Source organism: Amia ocellicauda, chromosome 7 (genome assembly GCF_036373705.1).
Source record: "Amia ocellicauda isolate fAmiCal2 chromosome 7, fAmiCal2.hap1, whole genome shotgun sequence".
NCBI lineage: Eukaryota > Metazoa > Chordata > Actinopteri > Amiiformes > Amiidae > Amia > Amia ocellicauda.
In genome coordinates, this window is record NC_089856.1 from 45,153,209 (window position 1) to 45,171,215 (window position 18,007).

Consider the following 18,007-nt stretch of genomic DNA (forward strand, 5'->3'; position numbering starts at 1 on the left):
TCACGACAAAACAGACAAAACTCGTAATGAGAATAAATCAATCGAAAGCAAAGAAACTGGCGGCGAATGTAAAGATCACAGCATCGCAAGCAAAGACAGGGACTGCAGGTGAGTTTTACATAGGTTTGCTAATGACACTAAGTCTCTGTCTGGCATTCACGTTGTTGGAAGGGAATAATACTAATAATAACATTTCAAAGGTTATTTTGTGGAATCTGTGATGAAATTGTGTCCTTTGATTGTCCAGTAAGAAAATCCACCTGAATTGGAATATAGAGTACAAGTCATAGTGGGTGTCTGATTCAAACGAAATCGTCCATGAGAATGAACGTGTGTCACACTTAAAGACAGTGCTTTCCCATACCGGGAGTCGATGCCGGGCCACCTGGGTGAAAACCAGAAATCCTAACCGCTAGATCATATGGGATCTTGACAACACTCAAAGAGTGTCGGGAGCTGTTTTCAGCATCACGTCGGTCTTAGAAAACATAGGCCTACATCACACAACACTGCGCCACCCAAGCAATAACACCTTAACTAGTATACTTATAAAATGAGTAATAAAGTAAGTAATACTACTTATTCTTGTTACACTGACAACTTAGAAAAAGCTGAATATCACCTTGGTAGCTCGCTGTGATCGTATAGTGGTTAGTACTTTGTGTTGTGGCCGCAACAACCCCGGCTCGAATCCGGGTCACGGCAGGAGAAATCCTGACACGGCAGAGGGCTGTATTCTTCTCATCATTGCATGCAAGTGAAGTTCATATTTATATCAACACGGTCACAGATAGATCAGAAAATATAGAATACTAATCATAACTTGGCAAATGTAATATTTTGTGGATTATATCAATATATTAATAAGTTTCATCGCTCTTAAAGTATCTACATATTATTGATTGGTCGTAGAACCCAGTCGCAGGGGGGGAAACCCAACAATAAAACAAGAAGGCTCAGGGTTGGGTCATGAGACAGTATACACATTGATCAGTACATTAGAGGTTTTGTATAGCGGACACTGAAAACTATCCAATGAGAGCACTGGGTTTGCTAATCGGTGTCCCGCCAAGTAGTAGAATATTGCAGTATATGAAAAATACCAGGGTGACATACTACTTCCGTTTCGTAAACGAAGTATGGGAGTACTGGACACTTTTCAACCGCATAAAAGGCCACGAAACACTATGAAATTTCCATGAAATCCGATTGCATGTAATTCGAAAGCTTCGATTTAGTTGGATTTCATGAAATGCGTGAAATCTATGGGCTTAAATTAGCGCCATAAGTATCGTATTCAAAATGTATAGAATTGAAAACAAAAAAAATGTATCAAAAGCAAAACAAAACGAGAGCAAAACTTTTTCATGAAAACAGTAGGGTTTTTCTTCCTGATTGGGTCAGGGTGAACCGTCACTCAAACCTGCTGGACCAATGGAGACCCAGGATCCACGCCTCCCTGTAAATTCCGCCCTCACGACAAAACAGACAAAACTCGTAATGAGAATAAATCAATCGAAAGCAAAGAAACTGGCGGCGAAAGGAATGATCACAGCATGGCAAGCAAAGACAGGGACTGCAGGTGAGTTTTGCATAGGTTTGCTAATGACACTAAGTCTCTGTCTGGCATTCACGTTGTTGGAAGGGAATAATACTAATAATAACATTTCAAAGGTTATTTTGTGGAATCTGTGATGAAGTTGTGTCCTTTGATTGTCCAGTAAGAAAATCCATGTGAATTGGAATATAGAGTACAAGTCATAGTGGGTGACTGATTCAAACAAAATCGTCCATGAGAATGAACGTGTGTCACACTTAAAGACAGTGCTTTCCCATACCGGGAGTCGAATCCGGGCCACCTGGGTGAAAACCAGGAATCCTAACCTCTAGACCATATGGGATCGTGACAACACTCAAACAGTGTCGGGAGCTGTTTTCAGCCTCACGTCGGTCTTAGAAAACATAGGCCTACATCACACAACACTGCGCCACCCAAGCAATAACACCTTAACTAGTATACTTATAAAATGAGTAATAAAGTAAGTAATACTACTTATTCTTGTTACACTGACAACTTATAAAAAGCTGAATATCACCTCGGTAGCTTGCCGTGATCGTATAGTGGTTAGTACTTTGCGTTGTGGCTGCAACAACCCCGGTTCGAATCCGGGTCACGGCAGGAGAAATCCTGACACGGCAGAGGGCTGTATTCTTCTCATCATTGCATGCAAGTGAAGTTCATATTTATATCAACACAGTCAGAGATACATCAGAAAATATAGAAGACTAATCATAACTTTGCAAATGTAATATTTTGTGGATTATATCAATACATTAATAAGTTTCATCGCTTTTAAAGTATCTACATATTATTGATTGGTCGTAGAACTCAGTCGCAGGGGGGGAAACCCAACAATAAAACAAGAAGGCTCAGGGTTGGGTTATGTGACAGTATACACATTGATCAGTACATTATGGGTTTTGTATAGCGGACACTGAAAACTGTCCAATGAGAGCACTGGGTTTGCTAAACGGTGTCCCGCCAAGTAGTAGAATATAGCAGTATATGAAAAGTACCCGGGTGACATACAGCTTCCGTTTCGTAAACGAAGTATGTGAGTACTGGACACTTTTCCACGCATAAAAGGCCACGAAACACTATGAAATTTCCATGAAATCCGATTGCATGTAATTCGAAAGCGTTTGATTTAGTTGGATTTCATGAAATGAGTGAAATCTATGGGCTCAAATTAGCGCCATAAGTATCATATTCAAAATGTATAGAATTGTAAACAAAAAAAATGTATCGAAAGCAAAAAAATCGAGAGCAAAACTTTTTCATGAAAACAGTTGGGTTATTCTTCCTGATTGGGTCAGGATTAACCGTCACTCAAACCTGCTGGACCAATGGAGACCCAGGATCCACGCCTCCCTGTAAATTCCGCCCTCACGACAAAACAGACAAAACTCGTAATGAGAATAAATCAATCGAAAGCAAAGAAACTAGCGGCGAAAGCAAAGATCACAGCATCGCAAGCAAAGACAGGGACTGCAGGTGAGTTTTGCATAGGTTTGCTAATGACACTAAGTCTCAGTCTGGCATTCACGTTGTTGGAAGGGAATAATACTAATAATAACATTTCAAAGGTTATTTTGTAAAATCTGTGATGAAATTGTGTCCTTTGATTGTCCAGTAAGACAATCCACGTGAATTGGAATATAGAGTACAAGTCATAGTGGGTGACTGATTCAATCAAAATCATCCAAGAGAATCAACGTGTGTTACACTTAAAGACAGTGCTTTTCCATACCGGGAGTCGAACCCGGGCCACCTGGGTGAAAATCAGGAATCCTAACCGCTAGACCATATGCGATCTTGACAACACTCAAACAGTGTCGGGAGCTGTTTTCAGCATCACGTCGGTCTTAGAAAACATAGGCCTACATCACACAACACTGCGCCACCCAAGCAATAACACCTTAACTAGTATACTTATAAAATGAGTAATAAAGTAAGTAATACTACATATTCTTGTTACACTGACAACTTAGGAAAAGCTGAATATCACCTCGGTAGCTCGCCGTGATCGTATAGTGGTTAGTGCTTTGCGTTGTGGCCGCAACAACCCCGGTTCAAATCCGGGTCACGGCAGGAGAAATCCTGACACGGCAGAGGGCTGTAATCTTCTCATCATTGCATGCAAGTGAAGTTCATATTTATATCAACACAGTCACAGATACATCAGAAAATATAGAAGACTAATCATAACTTTGGAAATGTAATATTTTGTGGATTATATCAATACATTAATAAGTTTCATCGCTTTTAAAGTATCTACATATTATTGATTGGTCGTAGAACTCAGTCGCAGGGGGGGAAACCCAACAATAAAACAAGAAGGCTCAGGTTTGGGTTATGTGACAGTATACACATTGATCAGTACATTATGGGTTTTGTATAGCGGACACTGAAAACTGTCCAATGAGAGCACTGGGTTTGCTAATCGGTGTCCTGCCAAGTAGTACAATATAGCAGTATATGAAAAGTACCCGGGTGACATACTGCTTCCGTTTCGTAAACGAAGTATGGGAGTACTGGACACTTTTCAACCGCATAAAAGGCCACGAAACACTATGAAATTTCCATGAAATCCGATTGCATGTAATTCGAAAGCGTTCGATTTAGTTGGATTTCATGAAATGCGTGAAATCTATGGGCTCAAATTTGCGCCATAAGTATCGTATTCAAAATGTATAGAATTGTAAACAAAAAAAATGTATCGAAAGCAAAAAAAATTGAGAGCAAAACTTTTTCATGAAAACAGTTGGGTTATTCTTCCTGATTGGGTCACGATGAACCGTCACTCAAACCTGCTGGACCAATGGAGACCCAGGATCCACGCCTCCCTGTAAATTCCGCCCACACGACAAAACAGACAAAACTCGTAATGAGAATAAATCAATCGAAAGCAAAGAAACTGGCGGCGAAAGCAAAGATCACAGCATCGCCAGCAAAGACAGGGACTGCAGGTGAGTTTTACATAGGTTTGCTAATGACACTAAGTCTCTGTCTGGCATTCACGTTGTTGGAAGGGAATAATACTAATAATAACATTTCAAAGGTTATTTTGTGGAATCTGTGATGAAATTGTGTCCTTTGATTGTCCAGTAAGACAATCCACGTGAATTGGAATATAGAGTACAAGTCATAGTGGGTGACTGATTCAGTCAAAATCATCCAAGAGAATCAACGCGTGTTACACTTAAAGACTGTGCTTTCCCATACCAGGAGTCGAACCCGGGGCACCTGGGTGAAAACCAGGAATCCTAACCGCTAGACCATATGGGATCTTGACAACACTCAAACAGTGTCGGGAGCTGTTTTCAGCATCACGTCGGTCTTAGAAAACATAGGCCTACATCACACAACACTGCGCCACCCAAGCAATAACACCTTAACTAGTATACTTATAAAATGAGTAATAAAGTAAGTAATACTACATATTCTTGTTACACTGACAGATTAGGAAAAGCTGAATATCACCTCGGTAGCTCGCCGTGATCGTATAGTGGTTAGTACTTTGCGTTGTGGCCGCAACAACCCTGGTTCGAATCCGGGTCACGGCAGGAGAAATCCTGACACGGCAGAGGGCTGTATTCTTCTCATCATTGCATGCAAGTGAAGTTCATATTTATATCAACACAGTCACAGATACATCAGAAAATATGGAAGACTAATCATAACTTTGGAAATGTAATATTTTGTGGATTATATCAATACATTAATAAGTTTCATCGCTTTTAAAGTATCTACATATTATTGATTGGTCGTAGAACCCAGTCGCAGGGGGGGAAACCCAACAATAAAACAAGAAGGCTCAGGGTTGGGTCATGTGACAGTATACACATTGATCAGTACATTATGGGTTTTGTATAGCGGACACTGAAAACTGTCCAATGAGAGCACTGGGTTTGCTAATTGGTGTCCCGCCAAGTAGTAGAATATAGCAGTATATGAAAAGTACCCGGGTGACATACTGCTTCCGTTTCGTAAACGAAGTATGGGAGTACTGGACACTTTTCAACCGCATAAAAGGCCACGAAACACTATGAAATTTCCATGAAATCCGATTGCATGTAATTCGAAAGCGTTCGATTTAGTTGGATTTCATGAAATGCGTGAAATCTATGGGCTCAAATTAGCGCCATAAGTATCGTATTCAAAATGTATAGAATTGTAAACAAAAAAAATGTATCGAAAGCAAAAAAAATTGAGAGCAAAACTTTTTCATGAAAACAGTTGGGTTATTCTTCCTGATTGGGTCAGGATGAACCGTCACTCAAACCTGCTGGACCAATGGAGACCCAGGATCCACGCCTCCCTGTAAATTCCGCCCACACGACAAAACAGACAAAACTCGTAATGAGAATAAATCAATCGAAAGCAAAGAAACTGGCGGCGAAAGCAAAGATCACAGCATCGCCAGCAAAGACAGGGACTGCAGGTGAGTTTTACATAGGTTTGCTAATGACACTAAGTCTCTGTCTGGCATTCACGTTGTTGGAAGGGAATAATACTAATAATAACATTTCAAAGGTTATTTTGTGGAATCTGTGATGAAATTGTGTCCTTTGATTGTCCAGTAAGACAATCCACGTGAATTGGAATATAGAGTACAAGTCATAGTGGGTGACTGATTCAGTCAAAATCATCCAAGAGAATCAACGCGTGTTACACTTAAAGACAGTGCTTTCCCATACCGGGAGTCGAACCCGGGCCACCTGGGTGAAAACCAGGAATCCTAACCGCTAGACCATATGGGATCTTGACAAAACTCAATCAGTGTCGGGAGCTGTTTTCAGCATCACGTCGGTCTTAGAAAACATAGGCCTACATCACACAACACTGCGCCACCCAAGCAATAACACCTTAACTAGTATACTTATAAAATGAGTAATAAAGTTAGTAATACTACATATTCTTGTTACACTGACTACTTAGGAAAAGCTGAATATCTCCTCGGTAGCTCGCCGTGATCGTATAGTGGTTAGTACTTTGCGTTGTGGCCGCAACAACCCCCTTCCGAATCCGAGTCACGAAAGGAGAAATCCTGACACAGCAGAGGGCTGTATTCTTCTCATCATTGCATGCAAGTGAAGTTCATATTTATATCAACACAGTCACAGATATATCAGAAAATATGGAAGACTAATCATAACTTTGCAAATGTAATATTTTGTGGATTATATCAATACATTAATAAGTTTCATCGCTTTTAAAGTATCTACATATTATTGATTGGTCGTAGAACCCAGTCGCAGGGGGGGAAACCCAACAATAAAACAAGAAGGCTCAGGGTTGGGTCATGTGACAGTATACACATTGATCAGTACATTATGGGTTTTGTATAGCGGACACTGAAAACTGTCCAATGAGAGCACTGGGTTTGCTAATCGGTGTCCCGCCAAGTAGTAGAATATAGCAGTATATGAAAAGTACCCGGGTGACATACAGCTTCCGTTTCGTAAACGAAGTATGGGAGTACTGGACACTTTTCAACCGCATAAAATGCAACGAAACACTATGAAATTTCCATGAAATCCGATTGCATGTAATTCGAAAGCGTTCGATTTAGTTGGATTTCATGAAATGCGTGAAATCTATGGGCTCAAATTAGCGCCATAAGTATCGTATTCAAAATGTATAGAATTGTAAACAAAAAAAATGTATCGAAAGCAAAAAAAATCGAGAGCAAAACTTTTCATGAAAACAGTTGGGTTATTCTTCCTGATTGGGTCAGGATGAACCATCACTCAAACCTGCTGGACCAATGGAGACCCAGGATCCACGCCTCCCTGTAAATTCCGCCCTCACGACAAAACAGACAAAACTCGTAATGAGAATAAATCAATCGAAAGCAAAGAAACTGGCGGCGAAAGCAAAGATCACAGCATCGCAAGCAAAGACAGGGACTGCAGGTGAGTTTTGCATAGGTTTGCTAATGACACTAAGTCTCAGTCTGGCATTCACGTTGTTGGAAGGGAATAATACTAATAATAACATTTCAAAGGTTATTTTGTGGAATCTGTGATTAAATTGTGTCCTTTGATTGTCCAGTAAGACAATCCACGTGAATTGGAATATAGAGTACAAGTCATAGTGGGTGACTGATTCAATCAAAATCATCCAAGAGAGTCAACGCGTGTTACACTTAAAGACAGTGCTTTCCCATACCGGGAGTCGAACCCGGGCCACCTGGGTGAAAACCAGGAATGCTAACCGCTAGACCATATGGGATCTTGACAACACTCAAACAGTGTCGGGAGCTGTTTTCAGCATCACGTCGGTCTTAGAAAACATAGGCCTACATCACACAACACTGCGCCACCCAAGCAATAACACCTTAACTAGTATACTTATAAAATGAGTAATAAAGTAAGTAATACTACATATTCTTGTTACACTGACTACTTAGGAAAAGCTGAATATCTCCTCGGTAGCTCGCCGTGATCGTATAGTGGTTAGTACTTTGCGTTGTGGCCGCAACAACCCCGTTCCGAATCTGAGTCACGGCAGGAGAAATCCTGACACAGCAGAGGGCTGTATTCTTCTCATCATTGCATGCAAGTGAAGTTCATATTTATATCAACACAGTCACAGATACATGAGAAAATATGGAAGACTAATCATAACTTTGCAAATGTAATATTTTGTGGATTATATCAATACATTAATAAGTTTCATCGCTTTTAAAGTATCTACATATTATTGATTGGTCGTAGAACCCAGTCGCAGGGGGGGAAACCCAACAATAAAACAAGAAGGCTCAGGGTTGGGTCATGTGACAGTATACACATTGATCAGTACATTATGGGTTTTGTATAGCGGACACTGAAAACTGTCCAATGAGAGCACTGGGTTTGCTAATCGGTGTCCCGCCAAGTAGTAGAATATAGCAGTATATGAAAAGTACCCGGGTGACATACAGCTTCCGTTTCGTAAACGAAGTATGGGAGTACTGGACACTTTTCAACCGCATAAAATGCCACGAAACACTATGAAATTTCCATGAAATCCGATTGCATGTAATTCGAAAGCGTTCGATTTAGTTGGATTTCATGAAATGCGTGAAATCTATGGGCTCAAATTAGCGCCATAAGTATCGTATTCAAAATGTATAGAATTGTAAACAAAAAAAATGTATCGAAAGCAAAAAAAATCGAGAGCAAAACTTTTCATGAAAACAGTTGGGTTATTCTTCCTGATTGGGTCAGGATGAACCGTCACTCAAACCTGCTGGACCAATGGAGACCCAGGATCCACGCCTCCCTGTAAATTCCGCCCTCACGACAAAACAGACAAAACTCGTAATGAGAATAAATCAATCGAAAGCAAAGAAACTGGCGGCGAAAGCAAAGATCACAGCATCGCAAGCAAAGACAGGGACTGCAGGTGAGTTTTGCATAGGTTTGCTAATGACACTAAGTCTCAGTCTGGCATTCACGTTGTTGGAAGGGAATAATACTAATAATAACATTTCAAAGGTTATTTTGTGGAATCTGTGATTAAATTGTGTCCTTTGATTGTCCAGTAAGACAATCCACGTGAATTGGAATATAGAGTACAAGTCATAGTGGGTGACTGATTCAATCAAAATCATCCAAGAGAATCAACGTGTGTTACACTTAAAGACAGTGCTTTCCCATACCGGGAGTCGAACCCGGGCCACCTGGGTGAAAACCAGGAATCCTAACCACTAGACCATATGGGATCTTGACAACACTCAAACAGTGTCGGGAGCTGTTTTCAGGATCACGTCGGTCTTAGAAAACATAGGCCTACATCACACAACACTGCGCCACCCAAGCAATAACACCTTAACTAGTATACTTATAAAATGAGTAATAAAGTAAGTAATACTATATATTCTTGTTACACTGACAACTTAGGAAAAGCTGAATATCTCCTCGGTAGCTCGTCGTGATCGTATAGTGGTTAGTACTTTGCGTTGTGGCCGCAACAACCCCGTTCCGAATCCGGGTCACGGCAGGAGAAATCCTGACATGGCAGAAGGCTGTATTCTTCTCATCATTGCATGCAAGTGAAGTTCATATTTATATCAACACAGTCACAGATACATCAGAAAATATGGAAGACTAATCATAACTTTGCAAATGTAATGTTTTGTGGATTATATCAATACATTAATAAGTTTCATCGCTTTAACAGTATCTACATATTATTGATTGGTCGTAGAACCCAGTCGCAGGAGGGGAAACCCAACAATAAAACAATAAGGCTCAGGGTTGGGTCATGTGACAGTATACACATTGATCAGTACATTATGGGTTTTGTATAGCGGACACTGAAAACTGTCCAATGAGAGCACTGGGTTTGCTAATCGGTGTCCCGCCAAGTAGTAGAATATAGCAGTATATGAAAAGTACCCGGGTGACATACTGCTTCCGTTTCGTAAACGAAGTATGGGAGTACTGGACACTTTTCAACCGCATAAAAGGCCACGAAACACTATGAAATTTCCATGAAATCCGATTGCATGCAATTCGAAAGCGTTCAATTTAGTTGGATTTCATGAAATGCGTGAAATCTATGGGCTCAAATTAGCGCCATAAGTATCGTATTCAAAATGTATAGAATTGTAAACAAAAAAAATGTATCGAAAGCAAAAAAAATCGAGAGCAAAACTTTTTCATTAAAACAGTTGGGTTATTCTTCCTGATTGGGTCAGGATGAACCGTCACTCAAACCTGCTGGACCAATGGAGACCCAGGATCCACGCCTCCCTGTAAATTCCGCCCTCAAGACAAAACAGACAAAACTCGTAATGAGAATAAATCAATCGAAAGCAAAGAAACTGGCGGCGAAAGCAAAGATCACAGCATCGCAAGCAAAGACAGGGACTGCAGGTGAGTTTTGCATAGGTTTGCTAATGACAGTAAGTCTCTGTCTGGCATTCACGCTGTTGGAAGGGAATAATACTAATAATAACATTTCAAAGGTTATTTTGTGGAATCTGTGATGAAATTGTGTCCTTTGATTGTCCAGTAAGACAATCCACGTGAATTGGAATATAGAGTACAAGTCATAGTGGGTGACTGATTCAGTCAAAATCATCCAAGAGAATCAACGCGTGTTACACTTAAAGACAGTGCTTTCCCATACCGGGAGTCGAACCCGGGCCACCTGGGTGAAAACCAGGAATCCTAACCGCTAGACCATATGGGATCTTGACAAAACTCAATCAGTGTCGGGAGCTGTTTTCAGCATCACGTCGGTCTTAGAAAACATAGGCCTACATCACACAACACTGCGCCACCCAAGCAATAACACCTTAACTAGTATACTTATAAAATGAGTAATAAAGTTAGTAATACTACATATTCTTGTTACACTGACTACTTAGGAAAAGCTGAATATCTCCTCGGTAGCTCGCCGTGATCGTATAGTGGTTAGTACTTTCCGTTGTGGCCGCTACAACCCCCTTCCGAATCCGAGTCACGGCAGGAGAAATCCTGACACAGCAGAGGGCTGTATTCTTCTCATCATTGCATGCAAGTGAAGTTCATATTTATATCAACACAGTCACAGATACATCAGAAAATATGGAAGACTAATCATAACTTTGCAAATGTAATATTTTGTGGATTATATCAATACATTAATAAGTTTCATCGCTTTTAAAGTATCTACATATTATTGATTGGTCGTAGAACCCAGTCGCAGGGGGGGAAACCCAACAATAAAACAAGAAGGCTCAGGGTTGGGTCATGTGACAGTATACACATTGATCAGTACATTATGGGTTTTGTATAGCGGACACTGAAAACTGTCCAATGAGAGCACTGGGTTTGCTAATCGGTGTCCCGCCAAGTAGTAGAATATAGCAGTATATGAAAAGTACCCGGGTGACATACAGCTTCCGTTTCGTAAACGAAGTATGGGAGTACTGGACACTTTTCAACCGCATAAAATGCAACGAAACACTATGAAATTTCCATGAAATCCGATTGCATGTAATTCGAAAGCGTTCGATTTAGTTGGATTTCATGAAATGCGTGAAATCTATGGGCTCAAATTAGCGCCATAAGTATCGTATTCAAAATGTATAGAATTGTAAACAAAAAAAATGTATCGAAAGCAAAAAAAATCGAGAGCAAAACTTTTCATGAAAACAGTTGGGTTATTCTTCCTGATTGGGTCAGGATGAACCATCACTCAAACCTGCTGGACCAATGGAGACCCAGGATCCACGCCTCCCTGTAAATTCCGCCCTCACGACAAAACAGACAAAACTCGTAATGAGAATAAATCAATCGAAAGCAAAGAAACTGGCGGCGAAAGCAAAGATCACAGCATCGCAAGCAAAGACAGGGACTGCAGGTGAGTTTTGCATAGGTTTGCTAATGACACTAAGTCTCAGTCTGGCATTCACGTTGTTGGAAGGGAATAATACTAATAATAACATTTCAAAGGTTATTTTGTGGAATCTGTGATTAAATTGTGTCCTTTGATTGTCCAGTAAGACAATCCACGTGAATTGGAATATAGAGTACAAGTCATAGTGGGTGACTGATTCAATCAAAATCATCCAAGAGAGTCAACGCGTGTTACACTTAAAGACAGTGCTTTCCCATACCGGGAGTCGAACCCGGGCCACCTGGGTGAAAACCAGGAATGCTAACCGCTAGACCATATGGGATCTTGACAACACTCAAACAGTGTCGGGAGCTGTTTTCAGCATCACGTCGGTCTTAGAAAACATAGGCCTACATCACACAACACTGCGCCACCCAAGCAATAACACCTTAACTAGTATACTTATAAAATGAGTAATAAAGTAAGTAATACTACATATTCTTGTTACACTGACTACTTAGGAAAAGCTGAATATCTCCTCGGTAGCTCGCCGTGATCGTATAGTGGTTAGTACTTTGCGTTGTGGCCGCAACAACCCCGTTCCGAATCTGAGTCACGGCAGGAGAAATCCTGACACAGCAGAGGGCTGTATTCTTCTCATCATTGCATGCAAGTGAAGTTCATATTTATATCAACACAGTCACAGATACATCAGAAAATATGGAAGACTAATCATAACTTTGCAAATGTAATATTTTGTGGATTATATCAATACATTAATAAGTTTCATCGCTTTTAAAGTATCTACATATTATTGATTGGTCGTAGAACCCAGTCGCAGGGGGGGAAACCCAACAATAAAACAAGAAGGCTCAGGGTTGGGTCATGTGACAGTATACACATTGATCAGTACATTATGGGTTTTGTATAGCGGACACTGAAAACTGTCCAATGAGAGCACTGGGTTTGCTAATCGGTGTCCCGCCAAGTAGTAGAATATAGCAGTATATGAAAAGTACCCGGGTGACATACAGCTTCCGTTTCGTAAACGAAGTATGGGAGTACTGGACACTTTTCAACCGCATAAAATGCCACGAAACACTATGAAATTTCCATGAAATCCGATTGCATGTAATTCGAAAGCGTTCGATTTAGTTGGATTTCATGAAATGCGTGAAATCTATGGGCTCAAATTAGCGCCATAAGTATCGTATTCAAAATGTATAGAATTGTAAACAAAAAAAATGTATCGAAAGCAAAAAAAATCGAGAGCAAAACTTTTCATGAAAACAGTTGGGTTATTCTTCCTGATTGGGTCAGGATGAACCGTCACTCAAACCTGCTGGACCAATGGAGACCCAGGATCCACGCCTCCCTGTAAATTCCGCCCTCACGACAAAACAGACAAAACTCGTAATGAGAATAAATCAATCGAAAGCAAAGAAACTGGCGGCGAAAGCAAAGATCACAGCATCGCAAGCAAAGACAGGGACTGCAGGTGAGTTTTGCATAGGTTTGCTAATGACACTAAGTCTCAGTCTGGCATTCACGTTGTTGGAAGGGAATAATACTAATAATAACATTTCAAAGGTTATTTTGTGGAATCTGTGATTAAATTGTGTCCTTTGATTGTCCAGTAAGACAATCCACGTGAATTGGAATATAGAGTACAAGTCATAGTGGGTGACTGATTCAATCAAAATCATCCAAGAGAATCAACGTGTGTTACACTTAAAGACAGTGCTTTCCCATACCGGGAGTCGAACCCGGGCCACCTGGGTGAAAACCAGGAATCCTAACCACTAGACCATATGGGATCTTGACAACACTCAAACAGTGTCGGGAGCTGTTTTCAGGATCACGTCGGTCTTAGAAAACATAGGCCTACATCACACAACACTGCGCCACCCAAGCAATAACACCTTAACTAGTATACTTATAAAATGAGTAATAAAGTAAGTAATACTATATATTCTTGTTACACTGACAACTTAGGAAAAGCTGAATATCTCCTCGGTAGCTCGTCGTGATCGTATAGTGGTTAGTACTTTGCGTTGTGGCCGCAACAACCCCGTTCCGAATCCGGGTCACGGCAGGAGAAATCCTGACATGGCAGAAGGCTGTATTCTTCTCATCATTGCATGCAAGTGAAGTTCATATTTATATCAACACAGTCACAGATACATCAGAAAATATGGAAGACTAATCATAACTTTGCAAATGTAATATTTTGTGGATTATATCAATACATTAATAAGTTTCATCGCTTTAACAGTATCTACATATTATTGATTGGTCGTAGAACCCAGTCGCAGGAGGGGAAACCCAACAATAAAACAATAAGGCTCAGGGTTGGGTCATGTGACAGTATACACATTGATCAGTACATTATGGGTTTTGTATAGCGGACACTGAAAACTGTCCAATGAGAGCACTGGGTTTGCTAATCGGTGTCCCGCCAAGTAGTAGAATATAGCAGTATATGAAAAGTACCCGGGTGACATACTGCTTCCGTTTCGTAAACGAAGTATGGGAGTACTGGACACTTTTCAACCGCATAAAAGGCCACGAAACACTATGAAATTTCCATGAAATCCGATTGCATGCAATTCGAAAGCGTTCAATTTAGTTGGATTTCATGAAATGCGTGAAATCTATGGGCTCAAATTAGCGCCATAAGTATCGTATTCAAAATGTATAGAATTGTAAACAAAAAAAATGTATCGAAAGCAAAAAAAATCGAGAGCAAAACTTTTTCATTAAAACAGTTGGGTTATTCTTCCTGATTGGGTCAGGATGAACCGTCACTCAAACCTGCTGGACCAATGGAGACCCAGGATCCACGCCTCCCTGTAAATTCCGCCCTCAAGACAAAACAGACAAAACTCGTAATGAGAATAAATCAATCGAAAGCAAAGAAACTGGCGGCGAAAGCAAAGATCACAGCATCGCAAGCAAAGACAGGGACTGCAGGTGAGTTTTGCATAGGTTTGCTAATGACAGTAAGTCTCTGTCTGGCATTCACGCTGTTGGAAGGGAATAATACTAATAATAACATTTCAAAGGTTATTTTGTGGAATCTGTGATTAAATTGTGTCCTTTGATTGTCCAGTAAGACAATCCACGTGAATTGGAATATAGAGTACAAGTCATAGTGGGTGACTGATTCAATCAAAATCATCCAAGAGAATCAACGTGTGTTACACTTAAAGATAGTGCTTTCCCATACCGGGAGTCGAACCCAGGCCACCTGGGTGAAAACCAGGAATCCTAACCGCTAGACCATATGGGTTCTTGACAACACTCAAACAGTGTCGGGAGCTATTTTAAGCATCACGTCGGTCTTAGAAAACATAGGCCTACATCACACAACACTGCGCCACCCAAGCAATAACACCTTAACTAGTATACTTATAAAATGAGTAATAAAGTAAGTAATACTACATATTCTTGTTACACTGACAACTTAGGAAAAGCTGAATATCTCCTCGGTAGCTCGTCGTGATCGTATAGTGGTTAGTACTTTGCGTTGTGGCCGCAACAACCCCGTTCCGAATCCGGGTCACGGCAGGAGAAATCCTGACACGGCAGAGGGCTGTATTCTTCTCATCATTGCATGCAAGTGAAGTTCATATTTATATCAACACAGTCACAGATACATCAGAAAATATGGAAGACTAATCATAACTTTGCAAATGTAATATTTTGTGGATTATATCAATACATTAATAAGTTTCATCGCTTTAAAAGTATCTACATATTATTGATTGGTCGTAGAACCCAGTCGCAGGGGGGGAAACCCAACAATAAAACAAGAAGGCTCAGGGTTGGGTCATGTGACAGTATACACATTGATCAGTACATTATGGGTTTTGTATAGTGGACACTGAAAACTGTCCAATGAGAGCACTGGGTTTGCTAATCGGTGTCCCGCCAAGTAGTAGAATATAGCAGTATATGAAAAGTACCCGGGTGACATACTGCTTCCGTTTCGTAAACGAAGTATGGGAGTACTGGACACTTTTCAACCGCATAAAAGGCCACGAAACACTATGAAATTTCCATGAAATCCGATTGCATGCAATTCGAAAGCGTTCAATTTAGTTGGATTTCATGAAATGCGTGAAATCTATGGGCTCAAATTAGCGCCATAAGTATCGTATTCAAAATGTATAGAATTGTAAACAAAAAAAATGTATCGAAAGCAAAAAAAATCGAGAGCAAAACTTTTTCATGAAAACAGTTGGGTTATTCTTCCTGATTGGGTCAGGATGAACCGTCACTCAAACCTGCTGGACCAATGGAGACCCAGGATCCACGCCTCCCTGTAAATTCCGCCCTCACGACAAAACAGAAAAAACTTGTAATGAGAATAAATAAATCGAAAGCAAAGAAACTGGCGGCGAAAGCAAAGATCACAGCATCGCCAGCAAAGACAGGGACTGCAGGTGAGTTTTGCATAGGTTTGCTAATGACACTAAGTCTCTGTCTGGCATTCACGTTGTTGGAAGGGAATAATACTAATAATAACATTTCAAAGGTTATTTTGTGGAATCTGTGATGAAATTGTGTCCTTTGATTGTCCAGTAAGACAATCCACGTGAATTGGAATATAGAGTTCAAGTCATAGTGGGTGACTGATTCAATCAAAATCATCCAAGAGAATCAACGTGTGTTACACTTAAAGACAGTGCTTTCCCATACCGGGAGTCGAACGAAGGCCACCTGGGTGAAAACCAGGAATCATAACTGCTAGACCATATGGGATCTTGACAACACTCAAAGAGTGTCGGGAGCTGTTTTCAGCATCACGTCGATCTTAGAAAACATAGGCCTACATCACACAACACTGCGCCACCCAAGCAATAACACCTTAACTAGTATACTGATAAAATGAGTAATAAAGTAAGTAATACTATATATTCTTGTTACACTGACAACTTAGGAAAAGCTGAATATCTCCTCGGTAGCTCGTCGTGATCGTATAGTGGTTAGTACTTTGCGTTGTGGCCGCAACAACCCCGTTCCGAATCCGGGTCACGGCAGGAGAAATCCTGACACGGCAGAGGGCTGTATTCTTCTCATCATTGCATGCAAGTGAAGTTCATATTTATATCAACACAGTCACAGATACATCAGAAAATATGGAAGACTAATCATAACTTTGCAAATGTAATATTTTGTGGATTATATCAATACATTAATAAGTTTCATCGCTTTAAAAGTATCTACATATTATTGATTGGTCGTAGAACCCAGTCGCAGGGGGGGAAACCCAACAATAAAACAAGAAGGCTCAGGGTTGGGTCATGTGACAGTATACACATTGATCAGTACATTATGGGTTTTGTATAGCGGACACTGAAAACTGTCCAATGAGAGCACTGGGTTTGCTAATCGGTGTCCCGCCAAGTAGTAGAATATAGCAGTATATGAAAAGTACCCGGGTGACATACTGCTTCCGTTTCGTAAACGAAGTATGGGAGTACTGGACACTTTTCAACCGCATAAAAGGCCACGAAACACTATGACATTTCCATGAAATCCGATTGCATGCAATTCGAAAGCGTTCAATTTAGTTGGATTTCATGAAATGCGTGAAATCTATGGGCTCAAATTAGCGCCATAAGTATCGTATTCAAAATGTATAGAATTGTAAACAAAAAAAATGTATCGAAAGCAAAAGAAATCGAGAGCAAAACTTTTTCATGAAAACAGTTGGGTTATTCTTCCTGATTGGGTCAGGATGAACCGTCACTCAAACCTGCTGGACCAATGGAGACCCAGGATCCACGCCTCCCTGTAAATTCCGCCCTCACGACAAAACAGACAAAACTCGTAATGAGAATAAATCAATCGAAAGCAAAGAAACTGGCGGCGAAAGCAAAGATCACAGCATCGCAAGAAAAGACAGGGACTGCAGGTGAGTTTTGCATAGGTTTGCTAATGACAGTAAGTCTCTGTCTGGCATTCACGTTGTTGGAAGGGAATAATACTAATAATAACATTTCAAAGGTTATTTTGTGGAATCTGTGATGAAATTGTGTCCTTTGATTGTCCAGTAAGACAATCCACGTGAATTGGAATATAGAGTACAAGTCATAGTGGGTGACTGATTCAGTCAAAATC

At 40.5% G+C, this 18,007-nt stretch overlaps 12 non-coding genes across 12 annotated transcripts; 3 read left to right on the forward strand and 9 right to left on the reverse strand.

Moving 5' to 3' along the window:
- Positions 1-1,829: 1,829 nt before the first annotated feature.
- On the reverse strand, positions 1,830-1,901 carry trnae-uuc (transfer RNA glutamic acid (anticodon UUC)). The gene has a single exon. It is a non-coding gene; the product is annotated as a tRNA-Glu (tRNA).
- A 206-nt stretch (positions 1,902-2,107) lies between these two features.
- Positions 2,108-2,179, forward strand: trnah-gug (transfer RNA histidin (anticodon GUG)). Its single transcript has one exon. It is a non-coding gene; the product is annotated as a tRNA-His (tRNA).
- Positions 2,180-3,580: 1,401 nt separating this feature from the next.
- Positions 3,581-3,652, forward strand: trnah-gug (transfer RNA histidin (anticodon GUG)). The gene has a single exon. It is a non-coding gene; the product is annotated as a tRNA-His (tRNA).
- A 1,125-nt stretch (positions 3,653-4,777) lies between these two features.
- trnae-uuc (transfer RNA glutamic acid (anticodon UUC)) lies at positions 4,778-4,849 on the reverse strand. The gene has a single exon. It is a non-coding gene; the product is annotated as a tRNA-Glu (tRNA).
- A 206-nt stretch (positions 4,850-5,055) lies between these two features.
- trnah-gug (transfer RNA histidin (anticodon GUG)) lies at positions 5,056-5,127 on the forward strand. The gene has a single exon. It is a non-coding gene; the product is annotated as a tRNA-His (tRNA).
- Positions 5,128-6,252: 1,125 nt separating this feature from the next.
- Positions 6,253-6,324, reverse strand: trnae-uuc (transfer RNA glutamic acid (anticodon UUC)). Its single transcript has one exon. It is a non-coding gene; the product is annotated as a tRNA-Glu (tRNA).
- A 1,402-nt stretch (positions 6,325-7,726) lies between these two features.
- trnae-uuc (transfer RNA glutamic acid (anticodon UUC)) lies at positions 7,727-7,798 on the reverse strand. Its single transcript has one exon. It is a non-coding gene; the product is annotated as a tRNA-Glu (tRNA).
- A 1,402-nt stretch (positions 7,799-9,200) lies between these two features.
- On the reverse strand, positions 9,201-9,272 carry trnae-uuc (transfer RNA glutamic acid (anticodon UUC)). The gene has a single exon. It is a non-coding gene; the product is annotated as a tRNA-Glu (tRNA).
- Positions 9,273-10,675: 1,403 nt separating this feature from the next.
- trnae-uuc (transfer RNA glutamic acid (anticodon UUC)) lies at positions 10,676-10,747 on the reverse strand. The gene has a single exon. It is a non-coding gene; the product is annotated as a tRNA-Glu (tRNA).
- A 1,402-nt stretch (positions 10,748-12,149) lies between these two features.
- On the reverse strand, positions 12,150-12,221 carry trnae-uuc (transfer RNA glutamic acid (anticodon UUC)). Its single transcript has one exon. It is a non-coding gene; the product is annotated as a tRNA-Glu (tRNA).
- Positions 12,222-13,623: 1,402 nt separating this feature from the next.
- Positions 13,624-13,695, reverse strand: trnae-uuc (transfer RNA glutamic acid (anticodon UUC)). The gene has a single exon. It is a non-coding gene; the product is annotated as a tRNA-Glu (tRNA).
- Positions 13,696-15,098: 1,403 nt separating this feature from the next.
- On the reverse strand, positions 15,099-15,170 carry trnae-uuc (transfer RNA glutamic acid (anticodon UUC)). Its single transcript has one exon. It is a non-coding gene; the product is annotated as a tRNA-Glu (tRNA).
- Positions 15,171-18,007: the final 2,837 nt, after the last annotated feature.